Raw genomic sequence first — 6,308 nt, 5'->3', positions numbered from 1 at the left:
CCGTATGTGGTTCCCACTGACCCGCTGTAGGTGGGCCTGCCATCTCCTTGGACCCGCGAGTCGGTGACGTGATTGTTGTTTTCTTGTGTGCGCACGGCCTCCCGTGTTTGGGTTGGCTCGGGTGACGTAGTGATTCTGCTGACCGTGTCTCCAGTATGGAGCAGACACCATCGTGGGGCGTCGCGTCGTGGGGCGTAGAAAGCTGCTTTTCCTTCGGGCCGTGTGTTACTCTGTTTATATCGGCGCTCGGGCACGGCCACCTGGGTCCCGCTTCCCTTGACCCCACTCGTCATTGGGGATCATCTCTTTACCTGTGTTCGCTTTGACCCGTCGCCCATCTCTGCGCCCTCAATTCGAGTGGGTGGTTTCTCTGCTCGGGTTGGTGGCTCGGTTGGATTTGCTCGTCCGCCCGCGTATTGCGGCCGTGCTGCTGACTGTGGGCACCATGCTGGGATGGCCCGCTGATCTGTGACCCGCCCCCGTCGTCTTGGGTGTGGCTTGCTTGGTGCCATGCTGCTGTGCCCGACGCGCGGCCGGGGCACGGTGGACGTGCGTGCCTCACTCCGTGGGCCCGCTGCCGCGTCGCGTGCGTCTGCCATGCCCAGGCTGCTGAGTGCCCTTCTTCCTTGTCTCCGCCCCGCTGCACCCTCTCCTCGTGGCTCTCCTAGCTTCCTTCGACTGTCCTCTGCTGCGGTCTGTTGCGGTGGCCTCCTTTGCTCTATGGGCGCCCTCTCTTCGCCGTTGGTTCGTGCTGCTGTTCTTCTTGTGTTTTCCCCACACCTCTCTTCTTGCTTCGCTCTACTGATTTCACGTAGTTGGGCATCTTTCGACTTGCCGTTGTCGCCTGCGTCGAGCCGTGGGTCTTTCTGTCCTTCGGGTTCTGGTTAGTGGGCGCCCCTTCTACTTGCCTATAAGTTGTTTGATGAAATGCGCGCGTGATGTTCGGTGAAATGCATCTGTGCTAACGTTTGTTCTACGGTTTAGGTTGTTTTCCTCGTTTGTCCTGATGTTTGGGTCGCGTGCTCCTCCTTCCTAGCTTTGGTAAATAGGCTGTTCTTTTGCTTCTCTGAACCGCTATGAGCCGCGATTGTTTCTTGCTTGCATTTGCATCGTTCATCCCGTGCTTGTCTTTTGACCTGTTCTTTTCTAAATTTCGCAGGTTGTACGATCTCGCCCGTTGCTGCTTGCCATTTGGTTATGTGGTACAGTGTGAATCCTGTGGCTGCCCAGATCTGAACTGTGCGTAGGGGCCGGCGTTCTCGGCCAGATTTGGGCGTTCTTGCTGACTTTCTGTCTAACCTCTCCACAAGTATACTAGCCCATTTCTGTTTATTTGATTTTCCTTTCCAGGTGCATGCTTTAGTTTATCCTGGTTTGCATACCTTTTTATGTTACCTTGGTGGTCGATGCAGAATCACAAATGCAAAATGAGATGCGCAAATGTGAGGATAGACCTATGGTTCGCGTTCACAACTTGTTCTTGTTAAAAGAACTACTCTACAAGTTTGTTGCAAGTTACAGTAATTGTGAGGATATGATACTTTATAGAAATGATGCCTTAGTGTTTCTTGCTTGCATCTGCATTGTTGCATGCCGTGATTGTGTTCTGACCAGTTCATTTCTGTATTTTACAGGTTGTATGATCTTGTGCGTTGCTGCATCTCCGTTCTGTTTGTTGCTTCATCGCCGTTACAATTTTTGAGATATCTAAGCTGACGTCTTGAATAGTTCATAACAGTCAGTCGGAACTGCAGGAGTCATCTTCACCTTAATCTAAAATAAGAAGGTTTTCCTTTTGCTAGATCTCTGAAAAATCTGCAGTGGAGTAAGCGCTGGCATTACCTATTGCTCTGGTTTTTTAAGTTAATTGCAGCTGGCAAATCTTGCACTGATGTTTTGAGTTCCATCGTTCACTGTGTGGAAGCTACTGAATTCTATAGTAGTGGAACACTTGTTCTGGTCTGGTCATCTTGTAATTTTCCTTTTTGCAGCTTAACTATTGTAGGTAGACAGACTCTATACATACTGAAGAAATGTGCCCGTCCGACAGTCCTTCATGCTCAGTTGTACACTTGTAGTGATAGCTTTGGGTACTGTGTGCACCCTTTCATGTAATTGTGTTACCCCGGAGAAATTTATAACTATGATCTCACATACTTCAACTTAGATCTCGGGAAGCACGAGTGCACTACATTGTGGAATGAAGGGAGCATCTTATACTGAGTTTATGAGGAAACAACTGGACTAATCTTAATAATCCGGTGTTGAGAATAAAAAAAGGTGGAAGCACATTGAGTGGCTTTAGTTTTGTTACCGGACGTACAATGTACCTTTACTGCACTGTTATGGATTCAGATAAACTGGGCGTGGTGCATGCCTTTGTATTGTGTTCGTGAATGTTGCTTTCTCCATGTCAAGTCTTTTGTTCTTAGAAAAAAACTCTTTTGTTGCATGCACATTAACCATATATATATTTCCATTTTCCATATATATTTCTATTTCTTTTGTTCGGTTTGTAACATGTTGGTACAAAATAAAGGCCTCAAGTTGCCAATAATTATTTTCCCTAATTTATTTTTTGCAAATAGCTCTTGGTTTAAATCTGGGTCTTGTGGTGCGGGAGAAGGACGTGTGGCACACATTCTTCTCAGCTATCTTCTCCTCTGATTGGGCCCAGCCCAGCAAACATTCATGTGCCGGATAAGCTACTTTTGGAAGCTTTGGTATATATTTTGAACAAATATTTCCTTTCTTTAATGCATGATAGAACATCCAACAACATAGCAATATAAGAAAAAGCTTTGGTACAGTTGCAATATATTATAGGATAAAAATATATCCTCTACCATGCTAACCATCATTTGCAAAGTTATCTAAGAAGACATATCAATTCAAATAACAAGGCCATTGTACCAAGATCACCCAAGTGCATTCTTAAGTTAAGCAAAATACTTGCATTTAATTCTTGGTTTGAATTGGGCTTTTTTGCCATTTAGCGCAACAGGAGTTTGCATGTTTGGATAGCCATTTCTCAATAAATTATGGGTTTGATCTCTAAATGTGCTTGAACATAATCAAGTCAAGGAAGATGTCGCGTCACATCTTCGTGGAAAGTAAAGTTGTCTCTCATATACCTACCTTGCGCCATTTGGTTCTATGTTACCCAATAAGATAACACAATATGCATGCTCAAGTATATATTTTCAAATATAAACTATCCTTCATTTTCATCTTACAGGGTTTGAATTAGTACCCTAAGTGTTTACTAAAACCTACTTCTAATGAATTCAAATATTTGCAAAACACTTGGGTTTGACATGGTCCGTGCACTTGCTCAAACATAAAGTTACTGAAAAAAAATGCATATTTTCAACACGTGCATGGTTTTAAATGGGTCTCTGCGCCATTTGGCGCAACTGGTCATCTAGTATTTAGAAATGAAGGGAGTATATATGGATTGTCTAGCCCTTGCAATTGCAGTTAGTTCGGACTTTTCGTAGTGCAGCCTAGTGCATTAAGCTTAACACACTGGAACATCAAAAAGAACATGAAATGGATCCCAAATCACACATGCCACAGCACGCTCAACACTCTTGCGATTACGAAGGAAGAAATGGATCTGTGCGCATTGACAAATCCATCGCGGAAGATCTCTGTGTTTGAAAATATTCAAATACAGTTAGTCTATTTGGGAACTGGAACATCAGACATGCATTCACCGTGCACTGCAGTCCATGACCTGAACCAAATTAGGGACAGCAGAATCACTGCTCTTACCATCAGCTGCACACAGGCAGAGTTTCAGCAAGAAACAACAAAAAAAGGGGGAAGATAGAGAAACTGCAGCAAACCACATCAAGGAAATGCAAACTTGACACAAACAACTGCAAATCCAGATTTTCTCAGTCCAGGGAGCATGGCAGAATGCCTCATTCACAAGAAACCAGTTGAACACAAAAACCAATGACATAATGCATGCCATGTAGTGCCACTATAGTGACAATAGCAGTGATTATTTATTTATTTCCTTATGCCACATCCAAAAGCCGTCAGAACAAAAAAATAACAGACTGAAAAAAATTCTGACCAGCTACTCTTTTATTGAAGAACCATTTCAAGATATGAATATTTACAGAAACACAAGTGTGCAAGGAAAAAGTACACGGTATTTAGGCAATTCCAGATCATTAGTTAGTGCTAGAAGACACAATCTCATGCTTGTGCATTCAACTGAGCAATGGTGATGTACTGTGCAGCAACCAAGCAACTGCATACGATCCTTGGCCCTCACTGTCCAGGAAAATTTGCCAGTAAAGAGAAGGATCAGTGCAAAGCTTGTGACTATTTACAAATGGACGAATTGGAGTTTTTGCTGATTGACTATACACAAAAGTGAAGTGACTGTAGCAGTTCAGAGAACAGTGTGCATCGGCATTTGCTCAGTGAACACTGCTTGCAACACGCCACGGCTCAGGTTCAGATTTCAAGCCTGAGAAAATAGTGATGTCAGTGAGACCTGGAAGTCGGAGATCAAGAAACTTGGTGTCCAATTCAAGCTTCTGCTTTTGCTCTTACATCATGACAGAATCAGGGCTTTCGGCGAACCCATGACGGCGATCATTGAATCTAGGAAGGTGACACCTCATGTGGCCTCCCAACGCTGCCCCTGACCCAAATGACTTCCCACAGGCATTACACTGGTGCCTCTTGACCTTCACTGCAGCTGAAAGATCAGCACACTTCATCTCAACTGAATTGTTAAACAGGGTAGCACTCAGGGGGGGGCGTACAATCAACGACGTCCCCAGGAGTGTGGTGCAAGCATGAGGAACGATGCTCAGCCTTTGTACACACGATCTAGGTTACAGGGATAATAAGTGCTAAGCCTAGGGCGCCGGCTTTGGACCAAAGCCGGGCTTCCTCCTTGATGGTGTGGACAAGGGCGTCGGTAGATGGTCGGAGGTCATCGAAGAGAGCGGCATTGCGATGCTTCCAGATGCTCCAAGCGGTGAGAGCTACAAGGGAGTTGAGGCCTTTCCTCAGGCTTGCCGGAGAAGCAGCCAACGAGGCGGACCATCACGCGAAGAAGGACGAGTTGGCATCGGGCAGGGGCACCAGGAGGCGACACCAGGATAAGATCTCGTGCCAAGTGATCCTCGAGAAGACGCATTGAACAAGCAAGTGATCCATGGTCTCGAACTCTTGGTCACACAGCTTGCAATGGGGATCGTGAATTCGTGAGGCAGGCCGTGGCGCGCTCTTCGTTCCGCAGACCAGCGGCTGTCCAGGGAAACTAGCCATAGAAAGAACTTGGCGTTCGTCGGCGCCCAGCACCTCCAAATGGGTCGCCAGTTAGGCGCGGTGGTGGAGCCTAGGAAGAGGGCTTTGTAGGCCGAAGAAGTTGAATATTTCCCGCTTCGAGTCCACTTCCAGGAGATTTTGCCGGGCGCGTCAGAGAGTTGGACCTGCTGAATACGCCGCCAAAGATCAAAGTACTCGATCGTGGCGGCCGGTCCCAGAGAGCCATGGATGTCGCGGATCCAGGTCCGGTCCATGATCCCATCACGCACTGATCTGCTGCATCTACGTCTGCGTGGGATGTGAAGCAGCAATGTCGGCGCAATCTCGGCAACGGTCTGACCATGCAGCCAATGATCGGACCAGAACTGGCAAGTCCGGCCATCGCCCAAGGAAGTATCTCCATTTTTCTTTGCTTCTTCCTAAGCTCAGCATCTCCAGCCAGAACACGATCAAACACATTCAGCTCTACCTCCTCAAGAAAAATGGAGATCAAAGTGTTGTCCTTCTCAGGAAGTATGAGACATTGAGAGGACCATCTTTCTTGGGTGCATGATGTCTCCCTTGATACTCCAGCAAGCTCTCAAGAACATACCAGTGAAACTAATCTGGCGGTGGCGATTTTTCTGCAGGGGTGAGCTTAATTCCATTCCAAACTTTAGCCTCGGTAAATGGTAGGTCTAGGCCGTCAGCATCCAGTGCAGGCATTTGTAGCTCAGTCCAATTGATTTATATTTCTCTCGGCTCCCATGATTCAATAATTTGAGAAAAATAGTCATGGATGACCTCATCTTTATCCTTATGTGCAGTGACGATCTCCTCTCTTTGCTTGAGGGCATGGATGAAATTCTTCCTCCGACGGGAGTTGATCTTTGCGTGGAATATTTTTGTGTTGGCGTCACCACCCCTCAGCCATGAAATGCAGGAAGTTTGACGCTTTCTCGCTCTCTCGATGACAGCTAGTCCTAGCAAGCGCAGCTTCAGTTGTTTGCGCAGGTTTGCTTCAGCCA

At 46.5% G+C, this 6,308-nt stretch overlaps 1 long non-coding RNA gene across 3 annotated transcripts; it reads left to right on the top strand.

Annotated features, from left to right (window-relative positions):
- Positions 1 to 373: 373 nt before the first annotated feature.
- LOC125508015 lies at positions 374 to 2,392 on the top strand. Of its 3 annotated transcripts, none has more exons than XR_007283177.1 (4): positions 374 to 883; positions 985 to 1,041; positions 1,160 to 1,526; positions 1,635 to 2,392. It is a non-coding gene; the product is annotated as an uncharacterized LOC125508015 (long non-coding RNA). The 3 variants fall into 3 exon arrangements; XR_007283178.1 differs by having other exon boundaries at positions 376 to 883; positions 1,160 to 1,309; positions 1,413 to 2,392; XR_007283176.1 differs by having other exon boundaries at positions 377 to 883; positions 1,160 to 2,392.
- Positions 2,393 to 6,308: the final 3,916 nt, after the last annotated feature.

The sequence above is a fragment of the Triticum urartu genome, chromosome 5, assembly GCF_003073215.2.
Source record: "Triticum urartu cultivar G1812 chromosome 5, Tu2.1, whole genome shotgun sequence".
In the NCBI taxonomy this organism is placed as follows: Eukaryota; Viridiplantae; Streptophyta; class Magnoliopsida; order Poales; family Poaceae; genus Triticum; species Triticum urartu.
This window is presented reverse-complemented; position numbering and strand designations above follow the sequence as displayed.